The 19,676-nt window shown below is 40.5% G+C and overlaps 1 protein-coding gene across 2 annotated transcripts in view; it reads right to left on the bottom strand.

Annotated features, from left to right (window-relative positions):
• Nucleotides 1-4,526, bottom strand: part of LOC109426592 (2-oxoglutarate dehydrogenase complex component E1) — an 89,104-nt gene extending 84,578 nt beyond the window's left edge. For both annotated transcript variants that reach the window (XM_062853598.1, XM_062853595.1), the window contains exon 1: nt 4,407-4,526. The gene's annotated coding sequence lies outside the window, so the exon portion shown is untranslated. The remainder of the gene's footprint in view (nt 1-4,406) is intronic.
• Nucleotides 4,527-19,676: the final 15,150 nt, after the last annotated feature.

Raw genomic sequence — 19,676 nt, forward strand, 5'->3', positions numbered from 1 at the left:
GCAGTGATGTCTACCGAATAGTTTAACCATCATGGGTAAAGATTTCGATTCTGGATAAAAATCGATAACTAATTAATGAGGCATGTAATTTGAATTCAGTCTTCGGCAAAGTTGTAGCTGATAAAGTAGCCTTTGAGTACTAAGGATCAGCTTATTCTTGCCGCGATTATTCCAGGAAGTTTATCTGGAATTCTTTCGGAAATCTCCTTCCGGGATTTCTTCAGGAACTCTATCAAGGATTCATCTAGGAAATCTTATTTGGTTTCCTCCAAGAGTTTCGTTTGGAATTCCTGCAGATTCTTCTGAAATTCCACCAGAAGTTCATTCTAGAGTTCAATCTGCTGCAAGGGGCCGGACACCTATTTTAACCTACAATTTTCCGGTTAATATATTAAGATATATTAATGAAAACTTTTTTAATCACAGTAACCGGTCTTTGGATGAAATGGTAAACAATCATTTGACGATTGCGATTCATGTTGTGTCCTTTTCCGAGTGCTAACCTTTTTCTCAATTCTAGAAATACCGGGCTTTCAACACTTCATTTGTTATATGAATTCTTTAAAATCAAAACTGTGTATTTTAAAATGCAATTCATTGACAAAGGGAATAATCACATTAGCAAAGGTGATCTAAAATGTGCTATTCAGTCTCTCGGAATATGGACTGGGCACTGTTTGTTCAAATTCTAAATGTATACAGAAGTTAATAGTTTCAACCAAGTTCTACCAAAGCTTATGTTGCTTCTGGTTAATTCTAGTTGCAGCTTTTTACCAACAGGTTATATGCATTCTATAGTACCCTTAAACATGCTTGGACTGGGCTCTTCAAGCAATAAAGGGACAATGTTTTGATGTTCTGTGTCAAGCATAGAGGTTTTTCTTGGTCAAGATATGAGTACATATTTTATTTGGCATATTAAATGATTTATCGTTGGAAACGGAGTCGGATAATAGCATTACGATGCTGCGTCGTTCCTCGAAAGGATAAAGTTTGCGTAAATCAATGACGCCGCCGTTTATCCATCGTATCGATTTCAATGATGATCTAGCTCATACATAATTGCCTAAAATAAAAAATTATTTAAAAGATAATCGTTTGTGGTAATCACAATCACAAACCAACCTGCATGGGAGCAAAAATCTACTTTTTCCAATAAACCTAAACATGAACAACATGCAATATTTCAACAATCTGTCAAGGTAAATTGAACTTGTTTGTTTTGGTGATATGACCTGCTTTGATGGCATTATTTGAATTTATTATTGATTAATATAGGTTAATATACTATTTTATTTCGAAGTATACTAAATATGCTAATATTGTCTAGCCCCTTGATCTGCTGTATGTGATGGACATTCTCGGAGAGTTTTTTAGGGAGTACTTTGGAAAATTTATCCTGTAGTTTTTATATAAGGCATTCCTCATGAAGTTCCTACAGGATTTTTTGAGGAGATACTTCAGCATGTTCTTTTTGGTTTTCCTCCAATCACAGATGGAACCGTTTGGGAATCTCAGAAAAAAAAATGAGGAATCGCAGAAGAAGATCCTGGAGGAATCCTAAATAAACCCCCGGCAGACTTCCATCAACAACTCCCTAGGAATCTCTGAAAAAAAAACGTAGAAATCCAGTCTAAGAAAAAAATCTGGAAAATATCCTAGGAAGAGTATCGGAGGGAACCTAAACGAATTCCGAGAGAAATCCCCGAAGCAATGCCAGCATAAATCTCTGAAGGAAAACTGGGAGGAATTTCTAGAGGATTCCTTGAAAGAACTCAAGATTTATCTCGGCTGAAACCACTGAAGGAACCCTGGGAGCAATCCATGAATGAATTCTGAAGAAATCCCTGAAAAAATCTCAAGAGAAGTCCCTGATAGAGTTTTAGAGGAATAACTGAAAGAATCTCGGAATGTATCCGGGAAGAATTCATGGAGAAATCATCAACCTTCCTTAGACGTTAAGCTAAGCGCACGATGGCATGTTCAGCGAGACATCTTACTGGGGCGGGAATCCTGGAAGAAATCCCTAAAGAAATCAGGGAAGGGTCATTGAAGGAATCGTGAAAGAAATCTGGAAAAAAAAATCACTGAAGAAATCCCAAGAAATTCCGGGTAAAATCATTAAAGGAAATCCGTGAAAAATCTCTGAATTAATCTCCCAGGAAAATTCAATAATGGGAGGAATAAATACGAGAATTCTAAGAGGAATAAATCTCTGATGGAATGACGGAAAAGATCCATGAAAGAATCCCACAAAAAAATTCTATAGGAATCCCGAGAGGAATTAATGAAGAAATACCGGGAGGGAGAAACCCAGAAAGTTTTCATGGAGGAATTTTCGACAGAATGCTGGAGGAATCTCAAGAGAAATTACTGAAGAAAACTCGACTGAAATGCAGAAAAATATACAAAACAATCTCGGAAAAAATCAGTGAAGAAATTTCGTGAGGAATTTCTGAAAGAATTCAGAGAGTAATCCCTGGAGGAGTTCTTGATGGGCATCCAGGAAAAATATTTAAATATATATCACAAGAAATCTATGGAAGTCCCGTGCGAAAAGATTGATGGAATCCCAGAAAAAATCTCGCAAGCAATCCAAGAAAATTCAGTGAAAAATCCCGTAAGGTATCAATGAAGGAATCCAGGAGAGAATTTCAAAAGGAAGCCTGTAAAATCCCTGAAGGAATTCCTGGAGGAAACTCTGGGAGAATCCTGGAAAGCTCTCAGAAGGAATCTCGGGGTAGTCTGGGTGCCTTTTTGGGAAAAGGACCAGCGAGTTACCTCCTGAACAATTCGATACTTAAGATCGTTTCGTGCGCAGAGGGAGCAATTCAATTTGAAATCCGCGAAAGGACCAAAAATGAATCCCGCGAGGAATCCCTAAAGGAATCCTGGGAGAAATTCTTAAAGGAATCCCCAGATAGATCCCTAAAGGAATAAGGGGAAATTTCCTAAAAGAATCCTGGGAGAAACCATTTTTTGTTCGCTAGACTCATCACTCAGGACAACATATTAATTGTACTGAAACAAACCTAGTACAAGAGCATAAGTCAACGATTGATAGCATCGTGCTGTATACATACTACATACACATATGAGCACAAATTTAATCATAATCTAGCCTGCTCACAAAGCAAGACAGACGTTATCATCACGAATGTTAAGGTCAATGTAAAGCGAGCTACGCGCTCATAAAAAAAGGAGGCACGACTTGAGCGGCGTGATCACATTTTTTGTCTATATTCTATCAGAAATAATGTATGTATGTAGAACACACACATACCTGTTGTAGCGCCCGGCATGAGCAAAGTCCCCTTACATCGGTGTATGCTTTACATTGATAGTAGTAATGTTTACATTTCAAATATTGCACAATATTTCGAAATTTGGATGAAATCTTTAAACATAAATACTTGATTATTGGTCAGATGACAAATGAAACGTATTTTATGGCAAATTAAAAAACCAATTATTTCACTAAATTTTGGCCGTTTTCGCATTTGGTTTCCCATCGTGTTTATATCGATATGCAAAATATTACTTAACCTCACTTTTCTACGTTAGCTTAATCAATACGAGGATTCCCTCGCACAATGTCTCAAAAGATCCAAAGAAACAGACTACGACGGGATAACGATAAGACGGAATTTGATATCTTCAACGAGCATAGATAATCCACGCAAGCCGGCCATAAAAAAACGTCTACGTCCCAATCTAGGTTACTGACACATGTACAAAATACCTTTTCCTTTCACTTTTCCGCTGTAAACGTCAGCTGGATTGAATTTTCTCCGATAGAAAACAAATTAGTGCACAAAACTTACGGTTTCCGGCGAGCACGACGAGATTTCCCAGAGTATGACCACGAAAAATTTTCGCCCTGGTTGGGTAATCAAGGCCACTCACTGTTCTAGAGAGATCTCCACTTGTGATACTTTTTCGAGCAACTGCACGTGAAAATCGATACTGCATCAAGCAAAGGTGGTGCTTTGCCGCAACCCTCGCACTCTTGTCCCACAAACCGTTACATAATCCTCGCGAGAGTGCAGAAAAAAAAACGGGAGCAGCCTAGACGCTTCCAAGGTCAGGGTTTTCTGCGACTGTTATTCTGGCAGCTAGCCCGCCACGCACAGAACCTTCCTGCGACAGCAGCAGCGCCGCAGCCGATAACGAATCGAACAAACTCTTCACTCTGGATCCTCTGCTCCGGCAAACCGCACTTGCACAAACCCGTCTGTCACGCGGTGCACTTCTGAATCCGAATCTTCCGTGGTCCGGAATGGGCAGCACCGGAATGTGGTGCTCGTAAATCTTTCTCGCTATGTTGCACAAGAAGCTGCACACGGTTGCACCATCAGCAGATTGATTATTCTCTTCAAAAGGAGCGAATAAAAAACTATTTTTACCTCGAGATCAACACAAGCACCTCACTTCAATGACGACTGACTAATGAATGGGCCAAAGCAAAGCAAAGCTTGCTTGAGCGGGCGGTCGTCGGCGGTGGTGTGACACTGACAGCGAAGAACGCAAAGCAAAATGTCAAAAATATCGACGACGGGGGGTGATTCAGCTTTTAGCATTGGGCGTTGCGTAGTAATTATCGCTGTTTTATTATTAAATATTGTTTTTTTTAATTATTTGCTTAGGGAACGTTCAAAAATTACGTCCAACATTTAGGGGGGAGGGGGGTCTAAGAAAATGTGACAGTACGTGTATTAGGTATAGGAAAATAGTGTGACAGAGGGGGAAGGGGGGGTCTAGAAAACCCGGAAAACGATGGACGTAATAAATGAATCTTCCCTTAACCGTTGTGTGTCCGACAAAAAAAACACCCTAAACAGGCCGACAAGGGTACCCGGGTACCCACAAATTGGAACGCGCATAATTTCGTTAACTTCCAACCGATTTTGAGTTTCATGGCACCAATCGAATCAGTAACACATGTATTTACGGATTGTGAACGAAATTGACCATTTGGACCCGTATGGTTCCCGGGAAATCCGGATTTCTAGGGATATGTCCTGAAACAAGATAGTACCAAGGGATTTCAGCACACTTCCTACAATATGTACACGTATTTATTCGGAAATCACTCAGAATATTATTTCTAGCCACCTCACGGTTATCCGTTGGGTTTCCTATAAAGTGGCCCATTTGAGACAGACTCCCCGTGGGATTCCATGGGATCCCGTGTGTGGTAAGGGATAATATGAAGCTAATAATATTTGAAAATACAGGTCATTGAAGTATACTTAATAATAACTGCATTTACAGATTAGACGCGTTTCATTTATTTGGCTCGATTTGCAGCGTCGAGGGCTGCGTCCTGCGAATGAACAGTATTTGAATTTTGTGTAGAATCTCTCGATGGACGAAGCCAACTGTCATTCGCTCGAGAAAAGGAAGAGAGGGAGAGAATGAGAGTGAGAACCCCGAACCCAGTGGAGTGAAAGATTCGGCATCCGACTATGCCGTGGTTGGTGGATGAAAGGCAGTTGGGTCAGTCAATTGGATATAGTTGAGAGCAACAGACGTGTTGCGATCAGGGTTGCCACTATATTTTTGAAATTATCTGGCGGATCAGTAATAAAAAATCTGGCAAAATCTGGCATTATACGTAACTTTAAACATCCTCGTCTTTGATTAATTTGTACCCAATTCAGAATTTAGAAAAGTTCGAGGTAAAACTATCTAATAAGATTTGTGAATATATCAATAAAAGTAGAATTCCGTTCAAACGACGCATTCTTACAAACGATAAACATGTTAATTTGGCTCGAACTTTGACAGTTCTCTCTATACGATTGGCTTATAATGGCCGCCTCCGTATATCTCAATATATGTAATCCTTTAACTATTCTATATAGTTTACATTGTTTGGAGAATCCCCCTAATGTTTAATTTTGTCTATGAAAAATCTTTCTTGATATGAAAAAATCTGGCAACATCGATGATTTCTCTTTTTGTCTTTCTGCCGCCCAAAAGTCTGGCAGTGCCAGATAAATCTGGCATAATGGCAACCCTGGTTGCGATCCAGTTGAAAACGCTTCACGTTTTCAACTGGTTACGGGTGAAATATTGGGTTGCGATTCAGTTGGTTACGACACCGTGGTTCACCATGGAACCGTAAATGGCCATTTCTTGATTTCGGTAGAACCCCAGCAATATGGGTATCAAACTTCATGATATTGCCTACGGATTGCATTTTTGACTACTTGAGGACTATCCGGTGATTTTACCATGTAGTGGCCATTCCGGAACAGATTTCCCGGGGGAAGCAGATGTGGTCATTTAGTGATTTTGGTAGAGCCCCAGCAATATGGGTATAAAACTTCATGAAATTGCCTACAGATTGCATTTTTGACTACTTGAGGACTATCCGGTAATTTTACCTTGGGGTGGCCATTCCGGAGCAGATTCCCCTGTGGAAGCGGATGTGGCCATTTAGTGATTTCGGTAGAACCCCAGCAATATGGGTATCAAACTTCATGAAATTTCCTACGGATTGCATTTTGGACTACTTGAGGATTATCCGGTAATTTTACCTTGAAGTGGCCATTCCGGAACAGATTCCCCTGAGGAAGCGGATGTGGTCATTTAGTGGTTTCGGTAGAATCCCAGCAATATGGGTATAAAGCTTCATGATATCACCTACGGATTGCATTTTTGAATACTTGAAGATTATCCGGTAATTTTACATTGGAGTGACCATTCCGGAACAGATTCCCCTGGGGAAGCGGATGTGGCCATTTAGTGATTTCGGTAGAACCCCAGCAATATGGGTATCAAACCTCATGAAATTTCCTACGGATTGCATTTTTGAATACTTGAGGATTATCCGGTAATTTTACCTTGGAGTGACCATTCCGGAACAGATTCCCCTGGGGAAGCGGATGTGGCCATTTAGTGATTTCGGTAGAACCTCAGCAATATGGGTATCAAACTTCATGAAATTTCTTACGGATTGCATTTTTGACTACTTGAGGATTATCCGGTAATTTTACCTTGGAGTGACCATTCCGGAACAGATTCCCCTGGGGAAGCGGATGTGGCCATTTCTTGATTTCGGTAGAACCCCAGCAATATGGGTATCAAACTTCATGAAATTTCCTACGGATTTCATTTTTGACTACTTGAGGATTATCCGGTAATTTTACCTTGGAGTGACCATTCCGGAACAGATTCCCCTGGGGAAGCGGATGTGGCCATTTAGTGATTTCGGTAGAACCCCAGCAATATGGGTATCAAACTTCATGAAATTTCCTACGGATTGCATTTTTGAATACTTGAGGATTATCCGGTAATTTTACCTTGGAGTGACCATTCCGGAACAGATTCCCCTGGGGAAGCGGATGTGGCCATTTCTTGATTTCGGTAGAACCCCAGCAATATGGGTATCAAACTTCATGAAATTTCCTACGGATTTCATTTTTGACTACTTGAGGACTATCCGGTAATTTTACTTTGGAGTGACCATTCCGGAACAGATTTCCCAGGGGAAGCGTATGTGACCATTTAGTGATTTCGGTAGAACCCCAGCAATATGGGTATCAAACCTCATGAAATTTCCTACGGATTGCATTTTTGAATACTTGAGGATTATCCGGTAATTTTACCTTGGAGTGACCATTCCGGAACAGATTCCCCTGGGGAAGCGGATGTGGCCATTTAGTGATTTCGGTAGAACCCCAGCAATATGGGTATCAAACTTCATGAAATTTCCTACGGATTGCATTTTTGAATACTTGAGGATTATCCGGTAATTTTACCTTGGAGTGACCATTCCGGAACAGATTCCCCTGGGGAAGCGGATGTGGCCATTTAGTGATTTCGGTAGAACCCCAGCAATATGGGTATCAAACTTCATGAAATTTCCTACGGATTGCATTTTTGAATACTTGAGGACTATCCGGTAATTTTACTTTGGAGTGACCATTCCGGAACAGATTTCCCAGGGGAAGCGTATGTGACCATTTAGTGATTTCGGTAGAACCCCAGCAATATGGGTATCAAACTTCATGAAATTTTCTACGGATTGCATTTTTGAATACTTGAGGACTATCCGGTAATTTTACTTTGGAGTGACCATTCCGGAACAGATTTCCCAGGGGAAGCGTATGTGACCATTTAGTGATTTCGGTAGAACCCCAGCAATATGGGTATCAAACCTCATGAAATTTCCTACGGATTGCATTTTTGAATACTTGAGGACTATCCGGTAATTTTACTTTGGAGTGACCATTCCGGAACAGATTTCCCAGGGGAAGCGTATGTGACCATTTAGTGATTTCGGTAGAACCCCAGCAATATGGGTATCAAACTTCATGAAATTTCCTACGGATTGCATTTTTGAATACTTGAGGACTATCCGGTAATTTTACTTTGGAGTGACCATTCCGGAACAGATTTCCCAGGGGAAGCGTATGTGACCATTTAGTGATTTCGGTAGAACCCCAGCAATATGGGTATCAAACTTCATGAAATTTCCTACGGATTGCATTTTGGACTACTTGAGGATTATCCGGTAATTTTACCTTGAAGTGGCCATTCCGGAACAGATTCCCCTGAGGAAGCGGATGTGGTCATTTAGTGGTTTCGGTAGAATCCCAGCAATATGGGTATAAAGCTTCATGATATCACCTACGGATTGCATTTTTGAATACTTGAAGATTATCCGGTAATTTTACATTGGAGTGACCATTCCGGAACAGATTCCCCTGGGGAAGCGGATGTGGCCATTTAGTGATTTCGGTAGAACCCCAGCAATATGGGTATCAAACCTCATGAAATTTCCTACGGATTGCATTTTTGAATACTTGAGGATTATCCGGTAATTTTACCTTGGAGTGACCATTCCGGAACAGATTCCCCTGGGGAAGCGGATGTGGCCATTTAGTGATTTCGGTAGAACCTCAGCAATATGGGTATCAAACTTCATGAAATTTCTTACGGATTGCATTTTTGACTACTTGAGGATTATCCGGTAATTTTACCTTGGAGTGACCATAATGATATCACCTACGGATTTCATTTTTGACTACTTGAGGACTATCCGGTAATTTTACTTTGGAGTGACCATTCCGGAACAGATTTCCCAGGGGAAGCGTATGTGACCATTTAGTGATTTCGGTAGAACCCCAGCAATATGGGTATCAAACCTCATGAAATTTCCTACGGATTGCATTTTTGAATACTTGAGGATTATCCGGTAATTTTACCTTGGAGTGACCATTCCGGAACAGATTCCCCTGGGGAAGCGGATGTGGCCATTTAGTGATTTCGGTAGAACCCCAGCAATATGGGTATCAAACTTCATGAAATTTCCTACGGATTGCATTTTTGAATACTTGAGGATTATCCGGTAATTTTACCTTGGAGTGACCATTCCGGAACAGATTCCCCTGGGGAAGCGGATGTGGCCATTTAGTGATTTCGGTAGAACCCCAGCAATATGGGTATCAAACTTCATGAAATTTCCTACGGATTGCATTTTTGAATACTTGAGGACTATCCGGTAATTTTACTTTGGAGTGACCATTCCGGAACAGATTTCCCAGGGGAAGCGTATGTGACCATTTAGTGATTTCGGTAGAACCCCAGCAATATGGGTATCAAACTTCATGAAATTTTCTACGGATTGCATTTTTGAATACTTGAGGACTATCCGGTAATTTTACTTTGGAGTGACCATTCCGGAACAGATTTCCCAGGGGAAGCGTATGTGACCATTTAGTGATTTCGGTAGAACCCCAGCAATATGGGTATCAAACCTCATGAAATTTCCTACGGATTGCATTTTTGAATACTTGAGGACTATCCGGTAATTTTACTTTGGAGTGACCATTCCGGAACAGATTTCCCAGGGGAAGCGTATGTGACCATTTAGTGATTTCGGTAGAACCCCAGCAATATGGGTATCAAACTTCATGAAATTTCCTACGGATTGCATTTTTGAATACTTGAGGACTATCCGGTAATTTTACTTTGGAGTGACCATTCCGGAACAGATTTCCCAGGGGAAGCGTATGTGACCATTTAGTGATTTCGGTAGAACCCCAGCAATATGGGTATCAAACCTCATGAAATTTCCTACGGATTGCATTTTTGAATACTTGAGGACTATCCGGTAATTTTACTTTGGAGTGACCATTCCGGAACAGATTTCCCAGGGGAAGCGTATGTGACCATTTAGTGATTTCGGTAGAACCCCAGCAATATGGGTATCAAACCTCATGAAATTTCCTACGGATTGCATTTTTGAATACTTGAGGATTATCCGGTAATTTTACCTTGGAGTGACCATTCCGGAACAGATTCCCCTGGGGAAGCGGATGTGGCCATTAAGTGATTTCGGTAGAACCCCAGCAATATGGGTATCAAACTTCATGAAATTTCCTACGGATTGCATTTTTGAATACTTGAGGATTATCCGGTAATTTTACCTTGGAGTGACCATTCCGGAACAGATTCCCCTGGGGAAGCGGATGTGGCCATTTAGTGATTTCGGTAGAACCCCAGCAATATGGGTATCAAACCTCATGAAATTTCCTACGGATTGCATTTTTGAATACTTGAGGACTATCCGGTAATTTTACTTTGGAGTGACCATTCCGGAACAGATTTCCCAGGGGAAGCGTATGTGACCATTTAGTGATTTCGGTAGAACCCCAGCAATATGGGTATCAAACCTCATGAAATTTCCTACGGATTGCATTTTTGAATACTTGAGGACTATCCGGTAATTTTACTTTGGAGTGACCATTCCGGAACAGATTTCCCAGGGGAAGCGTATGTGACCATTTAGTGATTTCGGTAGAACCCCAGCAATATGGGTATCAAACCTCATGAAATTTCCTACGGATTGCATTTTTGAATACTTGAGGACTATCCGGAAATTTTACTTTGGAGTGACCATTCCGGAACAGATTTCCCAGGGGAAGCGTATGTGACCATTTAGTGATTTCGGTAGAACCCCAGCAATATGGGTATCAAACCTCATGAAATTTCCTACGGATTGCATTTTTGAATACTTGAGGATTATCCGGTAATTTTACCTTGGAGTGACCATTCCGGAACAGATTCCCCTGGGGAAGCGGATGTGGCCATTTAGTGATTTCGGTAGAACCCCAGCAATATGGGTATCAAACTTCATGAAATTTCCTACGGATTGCATTTTTGAATACTTGAGGATTATCCGGTAATTTTACCTTGGAGTGACCATTCCGGAACAGATTCCCCTGGGGAAGCGGATGTGGCCATTTAGTGATTTCGGTAGAACCCCAGCAATATGGGTATCAAACTTCATGAAATTTCCTACGGATTGCATTTTTGAATACTTGAGGATTATCCGGTAATTTTACCTTGGAGTGACCATTCCGGAACAGATTTCCCAGGGGAAGCGTATGTGACCATTTAGTGATTTCGGTAGAACCCCAGCAATATGGGTATCAAACCTCATGAAATTTCCTACGGATTGCATTTTTGAATACTTGAGGACTATCCGGTAATTTTACTTTGGAGTGACCATTCCGGAACAGATTTCCCAGGGGAAGCGTATGTGACCATTTAGTGATTTCGGTAGAACCCCAGCAATATGGGTATCAAACCTCATGAAATTTCCTACGGATTGCATTTTTGAATACTTGAGGATTATCCGGTAATTTTACCTTGGAGTGACCATTCCGGAACAGATTCCCCTGGGGAAGCGGATGTGGCCATTTAGTGATTTCGGTAGAACCCCAGCAATATGGGTATCAAACTTCATGAAATTTCCTACGGATTGCATTTTTGAATACTTGAGGATTATCCGGTAATTTTACCTTGGAGTGACCATTCCGGAACAGATTTCCCAGGGGAAGCGTATGTGACCATTTAGTGATTTCGGTAGAACCCCAGCAATATGGGTATCAAACTTCATGAAATTTCCTACGGATTGCATTTTTGAATACTTGAGGATTATCCGGTAATTTTACCTTGGAGTGACCATTCCGGAACAGATTCCCCTGGGGAAGCGGATGTGGCCATTTAGTGATTTCGGTAGAACCCCAGCAATATGGGTATCAAACCTCATGAAATTTCCTACGGATTGCATTTTTGAATACTTGAGGACTATCCGGTAATTTTACTTTGGAGTGACCATTCCGGAACAGATTTCCCAGGGGAAGCGTATGTGACCATTTAGTGATTTCGGTAGAACCCCAGCAATATGGGTATCAAACCTCATGAAATTTCCTACGGATTGCATTTTTGAATACTTGAGGACTATCCGGTAATTTTACCTTGGAGTGACCATTCCGGAACAGATTCCCCTGGGGAAGCGGATGTGGCCATTTAGTGATTTCGGTAGAACCCGTGGTGCTACGTCTGTTTGTCTATGGTATTAATTTCCATGGATAGAATGACAGCTCAACCGATAAAATGACAGTTCGCCCCGAACAAAAATATCCCCATACAATCTTTAAAAATACCGTCTACCCCCGTTGGTTTGACCTCGTCTAATCTGAACACTTTTCAATTTGACCCCCTTAATCTGCTCATCGTTCAAACTAAAAATGGTTCAAACGTCATTCTGCTAATGGAACGGGATGAGAAGGAACGCAGAATCAAAACAAAACAGCAAAAAGGGTTACCATCAGTGTGTTTTTCAATGTCCACAGGGTTACTAGAAGTTCAAATTAAAAAATGAACCCTGTTGGTTTGCATGAGGTGTCGTTCAAACCAACGGGGGAACACGGTAGTGATTTTTTTTTTAAATTTTTATTTCTGTGTAACTACTGCTAATTCTACACCTTGTTCTACACTTCCTAAAAATTAAGACATTTTGGATTTCAACTTTTTTCGACGGAGATTCCGATTATTATTGAATCTCAGTACTCCTAAAGAACCCAAATTCGCTGAATTGGGTTGTTTAGTAAATTAAATATTGCCATTTTCTTTAGCCTAATCGAAAGAGCTCATTTTTCTGAGTATAAGATGATTTTATTGCGTCCCGATTCATTTGTTTTGGTGGTTAAATAAACAAAACAGTTTTAATTTCCGTGGCTAGAATGACAGTTCAATCGATAAAGTGACAGTTCGCCCCGAACAAAAAATTTTCCCCAGACAAACTTTAAATGCATTTTAAAAATAGTTCCCGGGCACCGAAAATGATGAAATTTTGGATTTCGACTAATTTTAGGACGGAGATTCCGATTATGCAATAATCAGGATACCCCTAAAGAACCCAATTGGGTTTTTAAATAAAAAAATGATCGATTTTTTAAATTTATATGCAAGAGCACCTTTTTCTGAGCCACTATGATTTTCTTCAGATTTGTAGAACTTAATTTTGACATTTAAAATTGATTTCGAAGGGATGTTCTTATAATGCTTTAAACACAGACAAACAGACATAACACTTCGATCATTTTTCGATTGAAATCATTGTCACCATTGTCACGGAAACATATTCCCACAGAGAAATAGACGTCACACTCCGATTGCTTCCCATCGATCACCATTTTAACGGTTGAATCAAATATTCAGTGAGGAACTCCTTAAGGAATTCCAGGATAGCGCCTGAAGAAATTTCCGAAAAACTGCCGGAAAGCTCGTGAAGAATTTCACGGGAAGCCTTGAAGGCATTTCCAAGGAACTCGTAGAGGTTTTCTCGGAGAACATCACGATGAATTTCTGAGGGAATTTCCGAGGAAGGCTTGGAGGAATTCTTGGATCATTTCGGACAGTTTAAAATACAATTAAGATCATTTGTATGTTAGTGGTTGCACAAGTAATACAAAGAAATACTGAAAATATTATGAGATACAACAGAAATGATCGTGAAACAATTACATCGATAAAGTAAAGATATACAAGAGTGCTTGTAGAGCTCGAAGTTCTTAATTCCAGAATAGTTTGGATGACCTAGATCACCAAGTGAATGTTGTGAAGTTAACAGAATTGCACTCTGAGGCTCTAAGAGTAGCGTAGATTAAATTCCGCGAGCATTCGCTACAATAAAAATATCTCAAGACTTACGGATACTGCAACCCATACTTCAAAATACATTGGGTCCATTTGTATGCCAGGGGACACCCAAATAGCAACATATAGAGATACTCATAATATAATGAGGTGCAACAGACACAATCGTGAAAGAATTATGCCGATAGAGAGAAGAGAAAAAAGAGTAGAGCCTGTAGACCTTGAAGGTCCTAATTCCAGAATAGTTTGGAAAGCCTAGTATATCCCATCTATGTACCAAAAACGTTATAGCTTTGCTCTGAGGCTCCATCAGCAGTATAGACTACATTCCAGGAATATTTTTTTTCTTTCTTTATTATAGTTAATAACAATAACTATAATAAATTGTTATTGTTTATTTTAATTTAAAATTTTGAAAGAGGGAAAAACCTCTTTAGTGATTTTTTTGGCTTACAAAAACAAAATCTTTCTCAAAGAGGCACAAAACCTCTTTGTCTTTTCAGATAACATTATAATATAAACTTAAAAATAAAGGCTCACACGGAAGTAGCCATAGCAGCGCCACAATCTTGAAGGAGGACAGCATGCCAAATCGTGAAACGAATCACCAGAAATCCTTGTGGGGGAGAGGGTAGGGGTCAGGGGTTCATCAAAACCGAATCTTCAAGGCTGAAAATAACGCATACAAAAAAAGGAAAAAAGTATCAAATGAAATATGCAATCTCATTTATAAATTTGAATAAAAGCTTCAATATGATTTCATTTTTTGAACTTAAAATATCCCGTATAGAAACAGGAATTGGAAAACCTGCTGCAATAATGCTCTCAACCAATATTTTTCTCGGTGCAATAAACCGAGAACAATTAATTAAAACGTGATCAATGTCTTTTTCTTTATTATAGTGTTTAGAATTTATTATAGTGAATCTATTTTACAACTAAAGCATAATACAGTATGTAGATATCGTAATCCAAACTTCAAAATGTATTGGAGGCAATTTGTATTTCACGGAATGTCCAACAACCACAATATCAAGTTGCTCGTAGCATTGTGAAATCTTATGGACATCAACGTGACTAAATTTCTTGAACAGAGTGAACACAAACGATGGTAGATGTTGTAGATCTTAAGAAAATGAATTCCAGAGTAGTTTGGATGACCTAGATCAACCAATTTATGTATCATGAATTTTCTAGGGATGCTTTGAGGCTTTTTGAGTAGCGTAGACTATGTTCTGTGATCATTCATCGTGTGTAAAATTTGGTCGAGGATGTTGGATTTGTGTCAAAAACTTCGGAGTACTTTGGAGGCCTTTAGAATAGCTCTGGGACCAAAACTTCAACAGACTATGATGGGTAGTAATACATTGCATGTCAAGGATCAGTGAAAACTATTGATGATTAGCAAAACGATGAAATTTGAGCAAATACATTTAGAATTTATAAAAAAAAATACGAAAAAAGCCACGAATTTACGGCACTCAGCAAAAGGGGGGAGGTACCATGCATTTCTTAGCACAACTATTCCGCTTGACTATAAAAAAATCCAGGGTACAATGTTTTGAAACAAAGAAGATATTGCATTTCTGCAAAAAAAACGTTCCGGGTGTTTACCGGTTAATAATGTCCCAACTCAATTTGGATTAGCGCATATTGTAGCTAGCCGACCCTGAGATTGCTGGAAGGATCTAGTGTACTTAGTTGGCCCGGCGCTGATTATTTGCCAAATCGTTTCAACCAAACAAAATTTGAACATTTTATGTGGAGTGTAAGACTTGAATCCAGAACTCTCTACTCCTCCCTTCCAAATGTAATACGTGGTTCGTTAACGGCCTCCATGTGCTGAGGGTGATTTTTTACGGTGAGCAGGTAAATGTTATAAAAGGGCCCATATATCCGAGGCGGTAAACGCACGGGTATTCAGCATGACCATGCTGAGGGTGACGGGTTCGATTCCCGGTCGGTCCAGGATCTTTTCGTAAAGGAAATTTCCTTGACTTCCTTGGGCATAGAGTATCTTCGTGCCTGCCACACGATATACACATGCAAAATGGTCATTGGCAGAGGAAGCTCTCAGTTAATAACTGTGGAAGTGCTCATAGAACACTAAGCTGAGAAGCAGGCTTTGTCCCAGTGAGGACGTTACGCCAAGAAGAGAGAGAGAGAGGTAAATGTTATACACGGAGAAACTGAAAAACTCAAAATTAGGTACTTTTAAACTCAATTTTGAGTTCTTTTTCGTCTCCCTTTTCATGCGCTCTTTCTAATGTTGTCAGAGAGTGAAGAGAGAAACAGCCCAACTTTTGCAGTTCAGTGCGTCAAGCCAAAACTGAGTTTCTACCACAGTACTCAAATTTGAGTGAATACAACCTAGTCAAAATTTCGGTTGGGTGAAAAAAACCTAAAATTAGGTATTCCTTCCACATGGAAGCAAGCGGGAACAACCCAACAAAAACATCGATTCCATCAACTCAAAAGTGGCTTGACGCACGCAACCCCGAAGTTGAGTGGAAAGAACTCACTTTTGGGTAGTTTCGTCTCTCCGTGTACGGTAGAGAAGGATGACTCATGAGCTGAGTGTCGCGGACTGACTCAATATGCTCTCTCAGCGGGAGCCAAACATCGGGAGCCAAACATTGAAGATTGAGGTTATGTTAAACCTTGTTGAACCTGTGTGATGGATTGAAGAGTATTGTTATCTCGGCGCTGCGGATGTAATCAAAATTGTTGCCACGATATCTCCATTTGCCGCTGTCAAGCCGTTGGAAAACGAGGAGAAGGATAAACACTGTTTTGAGCCTATTTCGACTAATTTTTTAACAACTATCCATCAAAATTTCCATCGCGAATGGAAAATAATAAACTTTTACTACGAGAACAAAATTGGAATAATGGTGGATTGATCATGTTTTCCATTTCCGAACAGCGTCGCGACGGCGTGTTTGACAACCGCGCTGAGAGAGGTGGTTGCAAGAAAACTGAACGCTCGTGCGTGTTTACAAGCTGTGTGCCGGGAGTGTGTAGGTGTGTGTTAGCTAGCTTGAAAAATAAAACCGTTTTCTATTCGCACCACTCAGCTCATGAGTCATGAGCTTTCAGTTCTCCAGGATGAACCCACCAGGCCACTCTCAGCTATGTATATCGCCAATGTACACTGCCTATTTCTATTGTATCCCTCTGTTCGGATTGGAACTATCGGAAAAAAAAACCTCTTTGAAGCAGTTTGTTGGTAACGCGCTCAAAGCTAGAAGAAATATATTTGTATAGTACATAATTGCGTGTATTGTTAATATTATTTGCTTACAATTTTAGTTTAATCCTTCAGAGAAATAATCCTCACAAATGATTTTGGCAACCCTGGCAGAGCCAATCTTGCTCCGAATATGTGCCCTTATGTTTCGACCTAGTTCATAGAGTAGTTCAGTTAATATAACGTTTTTGGTAACATCCTTACAATAAACTTACTACTGTAACGATATTACAGTGAACAAAATCGTCACATACGATGTAAGTCGGCGTACAAATAAAGGTTATATAATGTGGATCCTATAACCTACGAAATCGAGTTAATATTAATCCATTTACCCCGCAACAAGCTTTTCCTACATACAAATTCAATAGTTTAATGTATAGTTTCCACTCATTTCAATTAACTTCAAATTTGCCGCATACTCTAATTATAATTCACGTATAAATCACTTAAGATAGAAATCATATATCACGCCATCAACTAATCGACCATAAGGATGTCTTTTTCATTGTATTCCACAGTATGTCCAATTATAAATGTCCACTTGACTATGACATCAGCTCCCTATTGTGCTACCTAACCGTGCTACCATTTAAACGAGGGGTTTGATACAGTGGTCTCACAGTGGTTCGAACACTCCCCAGCCCATAAACCCTGGTCCTGTCCTTCCCCGGATACCTCACCAGGTTTATCATCTATTTCGAGAACCGCTAATTTTGATACTGGTCGCCAGAAGCAGCCTGTGTTGGTCCGAACCACAGCTTGTCGTACACGACCGTCCAATCCAGCGAAAACTTCTTGCACAACGCCACGTACTCCAGTGCTGTCCTTAGTGTCCATAACAAGGACCAAGTCTCCGACCTTCAATGTACGACTGTCTTCGTTCCATTTACTTCGTTGGTTTAAGGGCGGACGGGACGGTCGGGGAAATATCCGCCATTGCTCTGTTGCTACTAAGATGGTAATCTCAGATTCCACTTCATATTTTGCAACAAAAACCTATCACTGTGTATGCTCACTTGCAGTGCATATGCTGATTGTTTCTCAGCATCTTCAGTGCAATAGAACTCGAGATTACCATCTTCAAAATCGCGAGGCAAATTGTTAGAAAGAGAGGCAAGATAGGAAAAATAACACGGCGTCCCGTTTCACCTTAACGTTGGAAAGTATTCTTTATACACTGAAATAAATTTTGTTGTAGAAACAACCGATTCCATAGTAAAATTACTAACCGTACCTATGATTCTCAACCGACAGCTATTTCCTGTTAATTCCACTAAAACACTGTCAATTTAACTAGCAGTGCTGTTAACATTACCAAAAATAATCTAAATTTAACAGCTGGGCATTGTATTTTTAACCATACCGTGTTGTAAGATGCGTGTCCAGGAAAAATTAACAATGTTTTGTTGTTGAGGCGACAACGCTTTGAGTCAAATTTACTGCAATGCATTGTTACTTCAATCATATTTCAGTGAACTTAACAGATTTTGTTGTCGGTTGAGAATCATAGGTACGGTTAGTAATTTTACTATGGAATCGGTAATTTCCACAACAAAATTTATTTCAGTGTACCATCGGTTCCAAAGCTCCTTCGCCAAGGCTTGTGATCGCTTGTAACTACTCCTCAATTCTTCGGCTAGCGAAATCGGTATCCGAAATGGTTCATGTTGCCCCGAAGAAGTGCCGCACAGGAAATGGTTAGGGGTGATAGCGTCTAGCTCTGTGTCCTCCGTACCAGCGTATAACAAGGGTCTTGAGTTGATCAGGTATTCGGCTTCAGTTAACGTTGTCATCAGAATCTCGTCGTTCAGTTTCCGGCCATCGTTCAGCACTGCCATCGCTTCTTTTACAGACCGTACCATTCGCTCCTTAACAGGGCCCATATAGCCGAGGCGGTAAACGCACGGGTATTCAGCATGACCATGCTGAGGGTGACGGGTTCGATTCCCGGTCGGTCCAGGATCTTTTCGTAAAGGAAATTTCCTTGACTTCCTTGGGCATAGAGTATCTTCGTGCCTGCCAACACGATATACGCATGCAAAATGGTCATTGGCAGAGGAAGCTCTCAGTTAATAACTGTGGAAGTGCTCATAGAACACTAAGCTGAGAAGCAGGCTTTGTCCCAATGAGGACGTTACGCCAAGAAGAGAGAGAGAGAGAGAGAGACCATTCGCTCCCACACACCGCCCATGTGGGGGGCGGATGGGGGATTGAAGGTCCATTTCGTCTTTGCATCCGTGAAAGTATCTGCGCAGTTCATATCGATCTACTTCAACTCTTCTATTAGTTCTCGGCTGGCCCCCTTGAAATTGGTGCCATTATCATTAAATATTTCCACGGGGGAGCCACGCCGCCGAATGAAACGTCTAATGGCCAGTTTGCATGATTCAGTGCTGAGGCTGAACGCGACTTCACAGTGCACGGCTCTAACTACTAGGCATGTGAAGAGTGCCACGTAACG

Source organism: Aedes albopictus, chromosome 2, assembly GCF_035046485.1.
Source record: "Aedes albopictus strain Foshan chromosome 2, AalbF5, whole genome shotgun sequence".
NCBI classification, from domain to species: Eukaryota; Metazoa; Arthropoda; class Insecta; order Diptera; family Culicidae; genus Aedes; species Aedes albopictus.